This window comes from Parus major, chromosome 2, assembly GCF_001522545.3.
Source record: "Parus major isolate Abel chromosome 2, Parus_major1.1, whole genome shotgun sequence".
In the NCBI taxonomy this organism is placed as follows: domain Eukaryota; kingdom Metazoa; phylum Chordata; class Aves; order Passeriformes; family Paridae; genus Parus; species Parus major.
Genome location: NC_031769.1, coordinates 147313138 through 147313425, shown reverse-complemented (window position 1 = coordinate 147313425; position 288 = coordinate 147313138).

Sequence of the window (288 nt, the reverse complement as noted above, 5' to 3'; positions counted from 1 at the left end):
ACCCTTTAGGCATTGGAAAGGGCTCTAACTTTTCTGTGAAGCTTTCTCTTCTGCAGGCTGAACAGCCCCAGCTGTCCCAGCCCAGTCCAGTTTCCACAGCCGAGGTGCTCCAGTGCCGCTCTCTCCATTTCTCTCTCGTTCCTTTCCCCCCCTTCCCTCACACTCCCCTCACCCCTTGACCCCGCCCACTCCCACAAGGCCCCGCCTCTTCCCCGACCACGCCCACACAGACCAGAGACCACGCCCCCTCGGTCTGCCGTTGTCTCCTCATTGGCTGCTGCAGGCGCC